General features: G+C 41.9%; 1 long non-coding RNA gene across 1 annotated transcript; it reads right to left on the reverse strand.

The window, feature by feature from the left end:
• Window positions 1-5,388: 5,388 nt before the first annotated feature.
• Gm31140 lies at window positions 5,389-12,754 on the reverse strand. The gene is made up of 3 exons (XR_379212.1): window positions 12,354-12,754; window positions 8,828-8,964; window positions 5,389-5,416 (listed from the first exon to the last, which is right to left on the reverse strand). It is a non-coding gene; the product is annotated as a predicted gene, 31140 (long non-coding RNA).
• Between the last annotated feature and the right edge of the window lie 1,909 nt (window positions 12,755-14,663).

The raw sequence follows: 14,663 nt of genomic DNA on the forward strand, positions 1-14,663 counted from the left end.
TGTTTTGATTTGCATTTCCCTGATGATTAAAGATGTTGAACATTTTTTCAAGTGCTTCTCTGCCATTCGGTATTCCTCAGGTGAGAATTCTTTGTTCAGTTCTGAGCCCCATTTTTTAATGGGGTTATTTGATTTTCTGAAGTCCACCTTCTTGAGTTCTTTATATATGTTGGATATTAGTCCCCTATCTGATTTAGGATAGGTAAAGATCCTTTCCCAATCTGTTGGTGGTCTTTTTGTCTTATTGACGGTGTCTTTTGCCTTGCAGAAACTTTGGAGTTTCATTAGGTCCCATTTGTCAATTCTCGATCTTACAGTACAAGCCATTGCTGTTCTGTTCAGGAATTTTTCCCCTGTGCCCATATCTTCAAGGCTTTTCCCCGCTTTCTCCTCTATAAGTTTCAGTGTCTCTGGTTTTATGTGAAGTTCCTTGATCCACTTAGATTTGACCTTAGTACAAGGAGATAAGTATGGATCGATTCGCATTCTTCTACACGATAACAACCAGTTGTGCCAGCACCAATTGTTGAAAATGCTGTCTTTTTTCCACTGGATGGTTTTAGCTCCCTTGTTGAAGATCAAGTGACCATAGGTGTGTGGGTTCATTTCTGGGTCTTCAATTCTATTCCATTGGTCTACTTGTCTGTCTCTATACCAGTACCATGCAGTTTTTATCACAATTGCTCTGTAGTAAAGCTTTAGGTCTGGCATGGTGATTCCGCCAGAAGTTCTTTTATCCTTGAGAAGACTTTTTGCTATCCTAGGTTTTTTGTTATTCCAGACAAATTTGCAAATTGCTCCTTCCAATTCGTTGAAGAATTGAGTTGGAATTTTGATGGGGATTACATTGAATCTGTAGATTGCTTTTGGCAAGATAGCCATTTTTACAATGTTGATCCTGCCAATCCATGAGCATGGGAGATCTTTCCATCTTCTGAGATCTTCCTTAATTTCTTTCTTCAGAGATTTGAAGTTTTTATCATACAGATCTTTCACTTCCTTAGTTAGAGTCACGCCAAGATATTTTATATTATTTGTGACTATTGAGAAGGGTGTTGTTTCCCTAATTTCTTTCTCAGCCTGTTTATTCTTTGTATAGAGAAAGGCCATTGACTTGTTTGAGTTTATTTTATATGCAGCTACTTCACCGAAGCTGTTTATCAGGTTTAGGAGTTCTCTGGTGGAATTTTTAGGGTCACTTATATATACTATCATATCATCTGCAAAAAGTGATATTTTGACTTCCTCTTTTCCAATTTGTATCCCCTTGATCTCCTTTTGTTGTCGAATTGCTCTGGCTAATACTTCAAGTACTATGTTGAAAAGGTAGGGAGAAAGTGGGCAGCCTTGTCTAGTCCCTGATTTTAGTGGGATTGCTTCCAGCTTCTCTCCATTTACTTTGATGTTGGCTACTGGTTTGCTGTAGATTGCTTTTATCATGTTTAGGTATGGGCCTTGAATTCCTGATCTTTCCAAAACTTTTATCATGAATGGGTGTTGGATCTTGTCAAATGCTTTTTCTGCATCTAACGAGACGATCATGTGGTTTTTGTCTTTGAGTTTGTTTATATAATGGATTACATTGATGGATTTTCGTATATTAAACCATCCCTGCATCCCTGGAATAAAACCTACTTGGTCAGGATGGATGATTGCTTTAATGTGTTCTTGGATTCGGTTAGCGAGAATTTTATTGAGGATTTTTGCATCGATATTCATAAGAGAAATTGGTCTGAAGTTCTCTATCTTTGTTGGATCTTTCTGTGGTTTAGGTATCAGAGTAATAGTGGCTTCATAAAATGAGTTGGGTAGAGTACCTTCTACTTCTATTTTGTGAAATAGTTTGTGCAGAATTGGAATTAGATCTTCTTTGAAGGTCTGATAGAACTCTGCACTAAACCCATCTGGTCCTGGGCTTTTTTTGGTTGGGAGACTATTAATAACTGCTTCTATTTCTTTAGGTGATATGGGACTGTTTAGATGGTCAACTTGATCCTGATTCAACTTTGGTACCTGGTATCTGTCCAGAAATTTGTCCATTTCGTCCAGGTTTTCCAGTTTTGTTGAGTATAGCCTTTTGTAGAAGGATCTGATGGTGTTTTGGATTTCTTCAGGATCTGTTGTTATGTCTCCCTTTTCATTTCTGATTTTGTTAATTAGGATTTTGTCCCTGTGCCCTTTAGTGAGTCTAGCTAAGGGTTTATCTATCTTGTTGATTTTCTCAAAGAACCAACTCCTCGTTTGGTTAATTCTTTGAATAGTTCTTCTTGTTTCCACTTGGTTGATTTCACCCCTGAGTTTGATTATTTCCTGCCGTCTACTCCTCTGGGTGAATTTGCTTCCTTTTTTTCTAGGGCTTTTAGATGTGTTGTCAAGCTGCTAGTGTGTGCTGTCTCCCGTTTCTTCTTGGAGGCACTCAGAGCTATGAGTTTCCCTCTTAGAAATGCTTTCATTGTGTCCCATAGGTTTGGGTACGTTGTGGCTTCATTTTCATTAAACTCTAAAAAGTCTTTAATTTCTTTCTTTATTCCTTCCTTGACCAAGGTATCATTGAGAAGAGTGTTATTCAGTTTCCACGTGAATGTTGGCTTTCCATTATTTATGTTGTTATTGAAGATCAGTCTTAGGCCATGGTGGTCTGATAGGATACATGGGACAATTTCAATATTTTTGTATCTATTGAGGCCTGTTTTGTGACCAATTATATGGTCAATTTTGGAGAAGGTCCCGTGAGGTGCTGAGAAGAAGGTATATCCTTTTGTTTTAGGATAAAATGTTCTGTAGATATCTGTCAGGTCCATTTGTTTCATAACTTCTGTTAGTTTCACTGTGTCCCTGTTTAGTTTCTGTTTCCACGATCTGTCCTTTGAAGAAAGTGGTATGTTGAAGTCTCCCACTATTATTGTGTGAGGTGCAATGTATGCTTTGAGCTTTACTAAAGTGTCTCTAATGAATGTGGCTGCCCTTGCATTTGGTGCGTAGATATTCAGAATTGAGAGTTCCTCTTGGAGGATTTTACCTTTGATGAGTATGAAGTGTCCCTCCTTGTCTTTTTTGATAACTTTGGGTTGGAAGTCGATTTTATCCGATATTAAAATGGCTACTCCAGCTTGTTTCTTCAGTCCATTTGCTTGGAAAATTGTTTTCCAGCCTTTCACTCTGAGGTAGTGTCTGTCTTTTTCCCTGAGATGGGTTTCCTGTAAGCAGCAGAATGTTGGGTCCTGTTTGTGTAGCCAGTCTGTTAGTCTATGTCTTTTTATTGGGGAATTGAGTCCATTGATATTAAGAGATATTAAGGAAAAGTAATTGTTGCTCCCTTTTATTTTTGTTGTTAGAGTTGGCATTCTGTTCTTGTGGCTGTCTTCTTTTTGGTTTGTTGAATGATTACTTTCTTGGTTGTTCTAGGGCGTGATTTCTGTCCTTGTATTGCTTCTTTTCTGTTATTATCCTTTGAAGGGCTGGATTCGTGGAAAGATATTGTGTGAATTTGGTTTTGTCGTGGAATACTTTGGTTTCTCCATCTATGGTAATTGAGAGTTTGGCCGGGTATAGTAGCCTGGGCTGGCATTTGTGTTCTCTTAGTGTCTGTATAACATCTGTCCAGGCTCTTCTGGCTTTCATAGTCTCTGGTGAAAAGTCTGGTGTAATTCTGATAGGCCTTCCTTTATATGTTACTTGACCTTTCTCCCTTACTGCTTTTAATATTCTATCTTTATTTAGTGCATTTGTTGTTCTGATTATTATGTGTCGGGAGGAATTTCTTTTCTGGTCCAGTCTATTTGGAGTTCTGTAGGCTTCTTGTATGATCATGGGCATCTCTTTTTTTATGTTTGGGAAGTTTTCTTCTATTATTTTGTTGAAGATATTAGCTGGCCCTTTAAGTTGAAAATCTTCATTCTCATCAATTCCTATTATCCGTAGGTTTGGTCTTCTCATTGTGTCCTGGATTACCTGGATGTTTTGAGTTAGGATCCTTTTGCATTTTGTATTTTCTTTGACTGTTGTGTCGATGTTCTCTATGGAATCTTCTGCACCTGAGATTCTCTCTTCCATTTCTTGTATTCTGTTGCTGATGCTCGCATCTATGGTTCCAGATCTCTTTCCTAGGGTTTCTATCTCCAGCGTTGCCTCGCTTTGGGTTTTCTTTATTGTGTCTACTTCCCCTTTTAGTTCTAGTATGGTTTTGTTCATTTCCATCACCTGTTTGGATGTGTTTTCCTGTTTTTCTTTAATGATTTCTACCTGTTTGGCTGTGTTTTCCTGCTTTTCTTTAAGGGCCTGTAACTCTTTAGCAGTGCTCTCCTGTAATTCTTTAAGTGACTTATGAAAGTCCTTCTTGATGTCCTCTATCATCATCATGAGAAATGTTTTTAAATCTGGGTCTAGATTTTCGGTTGTGTTGGGGTGCCCAGGACTAGGTGGGGTGGGAGTGCTGCGTTCTGATGATGGTGAGTGGTCTTGATTTCTGTTAGTAGGATTCTTACGTTTGCCTTTCGCCATCTGGTAATCTCTGAAGCTAGCTGTTTTAGTTGTCACTGTTAAGAGCTTGTTCTTCAGGTGACTCTGTTAGCCTCTATGAGCAGACCTGGAGGGTAGCACTCTCCTTAGTTTCAGTGGGCAGAGTATTCTCTGCAGGCAAGCTCTCTTCTTGCAAGGCAGGTACCCAGATATCTGGTGTTCGAACCAGACTCCTGGCAGAAGTTGTGTTCCACTCACTAGAGGTCTTAGGATCACGTGTGGAATCCTGTGTGGGCCCTTGCGGGTGTCAGGCGACTCAGCTGGCAAGGTAGCCCGGGGCTCGAGTGGAGCGGAAGGGGTTTGTGCCCCAGATCAAGCCCGGGTAGCCTGCTTCCCTATGTACCGCAGTCTCAAGTTCCCCGCGATTGGATTGGGGCAGGCGCTGTGTTCCACTCACCAGAGGTCTTAGGGTCCCGTGGGGAGTCCCGTGTGGGCCCTTGCGGGTGTTGGGCAAGACTCTGCTGGCAAGGTAGCCCGGGGCTCGAGTCTCGAGTCGAGCGGAAGGGACTTGTGCCCCAGATCAGGCCCGGGTAGCCTGCTTCCCTATGTACCGCAGTCTCAAGTTCCGCGCGATTGGATTGGGGCAGGCGCTGTGTTCCACTCACCAGAGGTCTTAGGATCCCGTGGGGAGTCCCGTGTGGGCCCTTGCGGGTGTCAGGCGACTCAGATGGCAAGGTAGCCCGGGGCTCGAGTGGAGCAGAAGGGGTTTGTGCCCCAGATCAAGCCCGGGTAGCCTGCTTCCCTATGTACCGCAGTCTCAAGTTCCGCGCGATTGGATTGGGGCAGGCGCTGTGTTCCACTCACCAGAGGTCTTAGGGTCCCGTGGGGAGTCCCGTGTGGGCCCTTGCGGGTGTTGGGCAAGACTCTGCTGGCAAGGTAGCCCGGGGCTCGAGTCTCCCTGAAAGAGTTTTATAAAGAAGAATAACTTACATTAAGAAAAGAGATAAAGAATAATATAAAAATAAAAGCACAGAAGAAAAAAGGAGAAACACAAAGGGGGTGAGGATAGACAGGTCAGAGGTTAAGCATCGCTCTTGCAGAAGGCAGAGTTCCATTCCCAACATCCATGTCTAAAGGCTCACAGCAACCTGTACCTCAGTCCCAAGGGATCTGCACATGCCCACGCATGCACACAGACACTTAAAAATAAATCTTTTTAAAACTCCCCCAAAAGGCAAAAATAAAAAAATGAATAAAGACAAAAATTACAATAAAAAAACTAAAGTCAGTAAATACAAAATAGTAGAAAATATAATAGATTTAAATCCAACCATAACGGACTGGTGAGATGGCTCAGTGGTTAAGAGCACTGACTGCTCTTCCAGAGGTCATGAGTTCAAATCCCAACAACCACATGGTAGCTCACAACCATCTATAATGAGAAACAAACAAACAAAAAAAAAAATCCAACCATACCAAGAATTCCTTTACCCATAAATGAATGACCTCCATACACCAATTAAAAGACAAAGATTGTTATTAAATACCCAACTAAATATTGTCCGTAAGAAGCCCACTAGAAAGATAATGAGTCATGTCTGTTAAATATAGAAGAATGGATAAACTAGTGGGTGGCTCCATGGTAAAGCTCTTGGTTAGCATGTACAAGGCTCTGGCTTCAATCCTTAGTACCACCAAGAAAATTTTTAAAAAGAATAAAATAAAAAGATGAAGAAAGATGTTAACATCCATCAGTGTCCCAATTTATTCAAAGATGTCAAATATATGAAACAAAAATCTGTTAGAATTCAGTCACGAAAGATTAGCTGATCTTGTTATTGAAGACTTGAACATCTCTCCATGAGAAATAGGCAGATTCAGGACATAGAAAAATCAGTGGGACACGGTTGACTTCAGTAGCCCCAGCAGTCAATGGGATGTAACTGTCATCTATGGGATAGTGAGATGCAAACTCTTCAAATACACGGAGCATTCAATGAGGTAGATCACCTTCTGAGTCATAAAACAAACCTTTAAGGTTTAAAAGAACAGTCTTCACAAACCTAAAGAAACAGACCTTAATGGTGTGCTTTCAGTCCAAGGTGGAATCAAACAGAAAAGGAGCTGGCAATTCTCAAGCTACTTAGGAATCGGACAATAACGTGTGGGCCAAAGAAGAAATCTCAAAAGAACATTCAGAATATCTTGAAATAAATTAAAATGAAAATGCAACTTACCAAAACTCGTGGGAGTTGATGAAATCTGCTCTTAGGTGGGACTTCACAACATTTAACAAAACACCATAAGAGCCAAAAGGGGTAGATAACTCAGAGAAGGAGTACCTCCCAGACACAACAGGGCTGATGTGCATATGAACTCACAGAGACTGTGGCAACATGCACAGGGTCTGCGCAGGTCCAAGCCAGACAGGGTCCCAGGACTAAGAGGAAGTGAACGCAAGCTCCCACTTGAGAGTTGCTTGCCAAGGAAAAATCAGTTTTCTCCAATGAAGAACCTTATGGGCAAGCCCCATGTCCTGCAGTAAACAGCCGCCACAAAATGCGCTCAAGGCCATTTGGGGAGGTTGCTTTGGTTTCAGCCTCATTTTGCTTTATTTGGCTTTTTATTTTAAACCTTACTGTCTTTTATTTTTATGTGTATTTATTTGTAGATTTATAGTATTAATGGGGTTTTGGTTTTTATTTTTGTTGTTTGTTGTTTTGGTGTGTGTGTGTATGTGTGTGTGTGTGTGTGTCTATGTCTGTGTGTCTGTGTTTCTTAAGATTTACTTTGTTTTTATTTTAAGTCAGATTTATTTGGTTTAAGGGTTTTTTAAAGATTTATTTATTTATTTATTTATTTATTTATTTATTTAATGTATATGAGTACACTGTTGCTGTCTTCAGAAGCAGAACAGGGCATCAGATACCATTACAGATGGCTGCGAGCCACTATGTGGTTGCTGGGAATTGAACTCAGGACCTCTGGAAGAGTAGTCAGTGCTCTTAACCACTGAGCCATCTCTCCAGCCCTTGTTTTTTGTCTTTTAATTTGCCTGTTTGTTTTCTGAAGACAGAGAGAAAGAAAGCATAGAGTTGAATGGGTAGGAAGGTGGGGAGAATCTGGGAGGAGATGAGGAAGAGGAAACCATAATAAGAATACATTTTATGAAAAAAAATTATTTTCAATAAATAAGTATAGAAAAAGACAATAAAAGAATAATAAATTCAGTAATCTAAACTTCTGCATGGGAGACTTGAAAAATTAAAAGCAAACAAAGAGAAATACTAAGAATTAGAGATAAAATTCAATGGAACTGAAAACATAAAATTAGTAGAGAATTTTTTTTAAATGCTAGTTCTTTGTAAAAGCCAATAAAGTCAATAATTTCAGTCAGACATCCTTCAAGAGAGAGAAAGAAAGAAGGGCCACACTTTACAGTATCAAGACTGGGAAAGGAGACAGTAGTACAGATCCCATGAACAGTCAATGGATCATAATCCTAAGCCAGGCCTGGTGATGAACATCTGTTACCTGTACACATCCAGCCCTCAGGATGCTGATACAGAAGGATCTTGAGTTCAAGTCCACTTTAAAGCACATAACTAAACGTTTGGCCTCAAAAAAGTAATTTTTAAAATATTTATTTATTTATTTATTTTTATTCTATGTGTATAAGTGTTTGTCTACGTGTGTGTATGTGCACTGCTTAAGTGTTGGTACCCACAGAGACCAGAAGAGGGTACTGGATTCCCCTAGAATTGGAATTACAGATAGTTGTGAACCACTCTGTGGATACTGGGAGAACAGCCAGTTCTCATAACCATTGAACTCTATTTTCAACATCTCAAAAGAACACATTTTTAAAACTAATACTATGCCTAACCCTATGCCCATGCATTCCCTCAATGAAATGAACCAACTCCTTTAAAGGAGAAATAAATAACTTTAATAAACCTATACTTATTAAATAAATGGAATTAATAGTGACTAGCATCCCAAAACATGTAGTAATTCCCCTGAGTTCACTGATAAACTTTATCAAACATCTACTGAAGAAATGATGCCAATTCTGTAACATCTTTTCCAGGAGACATAAGCAGAGGGAGTATGCTAATTTATTTATGATGCCAGACAAACACTGAAAGAAAAGAAGATTATAAGCTAACACCTATAAGCATACATGCAGAAACTATCAACAAAATCCAATCCAACATAAAGAATATATAGCACAACCAAGTGGGAGTTGCCCTAGGGATGCAAGTGTGTCTCAGATGTTTTAGTTCATCGTTCATGTGCACTGCTTATGAGCCTCTTGTTTATTGAATCCATGAGCACAGAACTTGCAGATTTGAATAACCACCAGTACCTGTCCCTTCTGAATCAATGGGTCCAACCTCCAGATGCCATGGGATCAACCTCCAACACAGGCATGGTCATAATAGGAGTAACTTCCAACTGGGTTCTGTGGGAAGCCTCTTTCTCAGAACTGACTGATTATATCCTCTGTAAAAGGAAGAAAACAGTATACAAAAGGGCTCACATATCTATACATCTCCCGTCCTTTAAGAATGCCTGTCATCTCTTGGAAGTGGAAGTGGATTGGATCTGGGGAGGAGGGAGATGGGAGGCCCTAGATGTCATGGAGAGAGGGGAAACTGGTCAGGATGTAGTGTATGAGAGAAGAATCCACTTTCAATAAAAATAAAAATTTTAAAAAGCAGCTTTACATGCCAGTCATCTCTAAAAAAAATCCGTTCTCAGTCCTCATTTCCAAATACTGTAAGTTCTTCCTTCTCTCAACCCAATAAATTTTTTATCGAAAACACTCCCACATTTCTTATCTTGCATTATAATCAGATGAACACGTCTGGTATTCAACAGTAACCTATAAATTCTCTACAGATAAATGTTTGTCTATCTTTATTGCTCCACCTATAGCACCTAGTATATAAAGTGGAAGTGAGTGTATGTTGAAATAATAAATCAAGAACAAATTGAGTCAGGATTCAAGGAAGCTCTTTTACAGGCTTAAATCCTACATGATGAAGCATGAATGTTCTGCATGCTTGAGAGCTCTGATAATCCTGCATTTACTCACTATTAATCTTGGACTGGTACTTTAGACCCTTTGCGTTTCCAGCAAACAAGACTTGTAGATAGAGTCTGAAGGAAAGGCACAGTCCAGTTCTGTTTGCTTTTGTTTTCCCTTTCTACCACTCCTAACTTTAAAGAGATGAAAATGAAGCCCAGATACAATAAAACCTCCATGCCGAGGGATTATAAAGATAAGAAGGAAATCGGAAATCATACAGAGGAAATCTGCTGAGATAAAATCACTGCAATCATAGGTGAAACAGTCACTCTAACGAGCCCTCAATTCAGAAGAAATCTTCCTGGTTGTCAAGACAAGAAGCAAAACACAATGATGTTATTTAAAAAGAGAGAGAGAGAGGGAGAGAGGGAGAGAGAGAGAAGTCAATTATCAAGGAAGACAAACCTTTCCTGGCACTGCCTTCTAGTAGAAATTATAACATCATTCCTTTTCAAAGGCCAATAGGTAACTTATGGAAGGCATCTTTGAATAAAACCATTGGCAAATCAGCAAGGCTGGGGAAGGGCTCCTGATGTACAGGGGCCCTGCTTTAGTGGAGCATTACAGAGAGCTGGCAGTAATGAACTAGTCCTCAGCTGACATCCAACACCTAGCAGCTGCCTAAATTGGCCAACCTCATCACTGTTTGATGTTGCCTGACTGACAGCAGGAAAAGCTCTGGCTGGAACAGCCCTTCTCAGCTCGTCATGAGGTGGAGCTGTTCTTCCTTGCTATGACTGGCCATGGATGCAGATCCTTAGTGAAACAGAGACTGTGACTCCTGAGTCTAAAATGTGAGCCATCACAATGCACCATAAGAATAGCGTTGGCTTCCTGTGAATGTGGCAAAACCTGATGTGCCCATTTCATCCAAAAAGTAGTGACAGTTTTCAAGCTAAGAAAATCTAAGAAGGAATAGGTAAGAGAGGGAGAGAAGCTGAGACTGAATCCCAGTAGTAAGGTCTTGAACTCTTGCTAAAGCATCTCTGGTTTTGTTTATGTTTAAATACCCACAACAGAAAAAGAATATTTTTTAACACTCCATCACACTAGGCAACCCTAGCTGACCTCAAACTCACAACTCAAAACTACAGTGAGATATCACAGAACTCCAGTTCGAATGGCTATTATCAGAGAAGCAAAACTAATCAGATCTGGCAGGATGTGGGGTGGGGGACAGGGACAGTAAATCAGCACAGCCATCATAGACATTTTTGTTTTGCTTTGTTTAGAAAACCTAAAAACAGATCTACCATATGTATGATTCAGATATCCTACTTGGAGGTGTATGGCCAAAGGAAATGGAGTCAGTGCTCAAGGAGATGACTGTACTCCCAACCCTACCACCACACTGTTCTCACCAGCTAAACACAGAACCAGGCTAGAAAGCCATCAACAGGTGGATGGATAATGAAGGTGTATCAAGTATGCACCAAGGAGTGTTATTTGTTAGTAAAGAATAAATCCTACATCTGCAGGAAAATGGATGGGACAGGGGACTTTGTGTTCAATGCAATGAGACAGACACCAATGGTATATCATGTTCTCTCCCCTATATGTGGAAGGGAAGAGGAAAAGGGAGGGGAGGGTTGAGTAAGGGAAGAGAAGAAAGGAAGAGGGAAGGGAAGGGAAGAGGAAGTCAACTAGAAAGTAGAAAAATGAATCATAATTACAAGAGATTAGAAAGATTAGATTAGAAAGGTGTGGAGGAAAGGTGGTTAATTTGACCAGTGCAAGCCATATGCATGTATGGGAATACCACACTGGGCCCAGTTAATGGATACATCTAATACATAAAATATATTACACTACATGAAATGTAATACAATGTAAAAAAGAATTAAAATATTTTACACATTTCATAAGCAATGCTCTAGATATGAAAAGCAATGTGCGCACCATAAAGCACTATCCAGGGGATAATGTGTTCACTGACGCTCTGAGTCAATAGATCACAACTCAGCATGGCTTTCCAAAGTTCACACATAAGCCTTGCCCCACTCTGTTATAGCAGAGGCTACCCAGGGACCAAGTGTAGTCTGAGTGCACCTAGAAGCATCTCAAACAAAGAGCAGATTGCTCCAGACCCAGTGGCTGGACTCAGCTCTGGCAAACGCCTGGAAAAAAAAATTAAAAGCTGACTCGCAGTAGAGACAAAAGAAGACAAAATTTAGGATTACGAGCCTTCCTGGAAAGGGGATGAAAGAATGTGGTCCTGGCCCTAGGGATGGGAAGAGGGGCAGACAGGAGAGAGGGCATAAATGGGCAAACACGGGAGTATGGCATCCCAGGGAAGCCAGGACCCGTCTCAGGCAAGCAGATGGGACTGCAAGCACTGTAGAGAAGAAGTGGTCTGAACAACAGCATGGCTCGGTTCCTGGAACACAGAGTATAGGTGTCAGTGGAATGAAGAAAGTACAGACTCACAGACACATGTAAAGGAAAGATCTAGGATCAGGTAAGGTCAGCTGCCCTACAGCCATGAACCCCGGGTGTTTATTGAGTAAAGCACAGGAGAAGGGGTTGGCTAGTCTTGGTGAGACATCTTTAAAGGCAAGAAGTCTCAGGCTGTAAATACTTGGGAGGAGAAATCTACACTAGCTAATCTTTGCACACACGGGTCACTCATTCATAAGCACTCATACTGGGACACACACACACACACTCTAAATGATAGTTTTGCCAACCCTCTTGAGCCTGGCCTACACTGCTGACAGCTTTATCAGTTTCTCTTTGTCCAAGGCCTTGGAGTCCTGGACATGGTCCTGCCCAGCTCACCTTCACCCAGGACGTCACTCACCTGGGGCTTGCTCTGTTCCCCATGCTTCAGGGGTGTTGGAGGTGAAAGATGGCAGCTGAGAATTGAGGGGAGCCATAGGTGTGGTTAAGTTTCTTATCACACTGGTTCCAACTAATAGATAAAACTAATACAGGAAATTAAACGATTTTAAACATTTCATAAGCAACGTTCTAGATATGAAAAACAATGTGAGCGTCATAAACTCCAGGCAATATGCCCGTTCTGAGCCAAACTCAGAGGCTGCACCATGCAGAGCCTTGACTCCGGAGTTACTAATGCTTGATTAATAATCCCAGAGCTAGAACTTGACCAGAAGCAAAGAGACTGCAGCAGAAGCTCTGATGTGACCACTCCACCAGCAAACCACAGTCCCCTCTCCTCTTGCAGTGGCCAGCATCATTCTCTCCTTCCCTTTGAAGAAAACAGAAAAAGAACATGCTTTGATTCTCTTCAAACAAACACTGGGCTGAGGAGAGAGATAAGGCCAGCCTGGGCTGGCTCAGGCATCTCTGGGCAAGGGAAGTCACACTTCATATTTCCAACATGTGTGTCCAAAAAGGGCCAGGATTTGTTCACCACAAAAAGCTGGAGGGGCTGCAGGCCCTCTGCTCCAGGAAGGAGCCTGCCCAGGGACAGCTTTAACTGTGTCACAGTCCTCTGCCTTCTGTGCCTACATGTCCAGGACTGAAAAATCTCACACGTTAAGAGTCAGATGTGTGGGGGCTGGAGAGATGGCTCAGCGGTTAAGAGCACTGACTAGGCTTCCAAAGGTCCTGAGTTCAAATCCCAGCAACCACATGGTGGCTCACAACCATCTGTAATGAGATCTGATGCCCTCTTCTGGTGTGTCTGAAGACAACTTCAGTGTACTTACATATAATAAGTAAATAAATCTTTAAAAAAAAAAAAGAGTCAGATGTATAGAGAAGGGACCACGTGGCTGATGGTCAGGGAACTGTTACCTCCCAACCTAACTCCCTGAAGATTCTTCCCACATAGCGTGAGACCCGGAGAGCTTGGGAGTCACAGAGATCCCTTCGCCCCTCCCCCCCCCCTTTTTTCCCTCCCCATTGGTGCTTGTGAGCTCATGTCTGCTCACCACCCCAGAGCACTAGCAGTCTGGCCAGGCACTTGGTGTCCTGAGCACCTTCCCTAGGTTATCTCACTTAATCCATCAACCAGCCTAAGGGGCGGGCACAAACTGTTTACAGATAAGGAAGCCAAACACAGGGCGGGGCGGGGTTCACCCAAAGTCACCTGAAGTTCATAACAAGGGAGACTGAAGTGAGTCGCTGTGCCTCCACCCTCCCTCTCCCTTACAGCTGCCTCGCTTCCCATAGACCCACCACACCTTGCATCCTCGTGTGTCCCTACGCCCAGGATGTGCCCGCCTGAGTTCCCATTCATCATACCCTGCCCAGCACTATCAGTAAGGTCCCCTACCATTTGAGGAACAATTTGGTTGGCCAATAGCTACAAACAGTTCCCACACATTTAGAGCAGTACTGAAAATTCTTAATCACCTAGTGAGGTCACAGCTATCCCAACACCACAGCACCACGCATTACCCACATGTCTATAGTACTGAAACCCCGGAGGAACAAAATCTAGCACCTACGATTCTGAACAGTACTTAAGACTCAGTAGGTGATAATAAAGAGCTGTGTGACTGGCTGGTGCATCCACTATTCAGAGTTCTATTGTGTTGTTATTATTATCTTAGTGTTCCCTCCATTTATTAAAAATGCAGTATTACTATGAAGCAGTGCACACTGTTATCAGAACAGCTTCCTCCTGTCCACCCATCATCTTCTCCCAAGCTGTGCTCACAATGACTGCCTCATCATTGCTTTAGAGAGGTCAGGCTATGCTGTGACTACACGCCATGCAGCCCAGGTGTGTAGTAGGCTGAAGCACGTAGGTTTTCGTAAATGCCTACCATGAGGTTTGCACAGCTACGAAAATGCCCTTCATAGAAGAGCCATCATTGGTGATGCAGGCAGAGATGTTACTCCTCCTCCCTCATCTCAATCACTTAAAAAGCCAATCCCACACAACTTCCCCCAAAAGAAAAACAAAAGCACAAACTAAGTATTCCCCTATGTCTGGCCCAAGTCCTCTTTAGTTTTGTCCGGCTGGACTTGCTAATCTAGTCTCTTAGGAATAAGCTGAGGACTCAGACTCCAGCGGTGGCACACAGGCTGTGAGCAGATGTGGTCACAGATGCACTCCAGGCATGTAGTTAAGAACCTAGGGCCAATTCGTCAGCCCAGGGCAAAGCTTCAGGAGCAGAACCCCACTATCATCACT

Source organism: Mus musculus, chromosome 9 (assembly GCF_000001635.26).
Source record: "Mus musculus strain C57BL/6J chromosome 9, GRCm38.p6 C57BL/6J".
Lineage (NCBI taxonomy): Eukaryota > Metazoa > Chordata > Mammalia > Rodentia > Muridae > Mus > Mus musculus.